The 576-nt window shown below is 39.9% G+C and overlaps 1 non-coding gene across 1 annotated transcript; it reads right to left on the minus strand.

Annotated features, from left to right (window-relative positions):
* LOC148561869 (small nucleolar RNA R71) lies at positions 1-108 on the minus strand. The gene has a single exon (XR_015886893.1). It is a non-coding gene; the product is annotated as a small nucleolar RNA R71 (small nucleolar RNA).
* Between the last annotated feature and the right edge of the window lie 468 nt (positions 109-576).

Genomic DNA, 576 nt, shown 5'->3' on the forward strand with positions numbered 1-576 from the left:
AAGCTTAGAGTGGATGTTCAAACCTTCAGACAGAAAGAAGGTGAATCCCTCTATGAAGCTTGAGAGAGATACAAAGGACTGACCAAAAAGTGTCCTTCTGACATGCTTTCAGAATGGACCATCCTAGACATATTCTATGATGGTCTGTCTGAATTAGCCAAAATGTCATTGGATACCTCTGCAGGTGGATCCATTCACCTAAAAAAAATGCCTGCAGAAGCTCAAGAACTCATCGACATGGTTGCTAATAACCAGTTCATGTACACTTCTGAAAGGAATCCTGTGAATATTAGGACGCCTATGAAGAAGGGAGTTCTTGAAATTGATACTCTGAATGCTATATTGGCTCAGAATAAAATATTGACTCAGCAAGTCAATATGATTTCTCAAAGTCTGAATGGAATGCAAGCTGCATCCAACAGTACTCAAGAGGCATCTTCTGAAGAAGAAGCTTATGATCCTGAGAACCCTGCAATAGCAGAGGTAAATTACATGGGTGAACCTTATGAAAACACCTATAACTCATCATGGAGAAATCACCCAAATCTCTCATGGAAGGATCAACAAAAGCCTCAA

Source organism: Arachis ipaensis, chromosome B6, assembly GCF_059453495.1.
Source record: "Arachis ipaensis isolate K30076 ecotype BB chromosome B6, ASM5945349v1, whole genome shotgun sequence".
Taxonomy (NCBI): domain Eukaryota; kingdom Viridiplantae; phylum Streptophyta; class Magnoliopsida; order Fabales; family Fabaceae; genus Arachis; species Arachis ipaensis.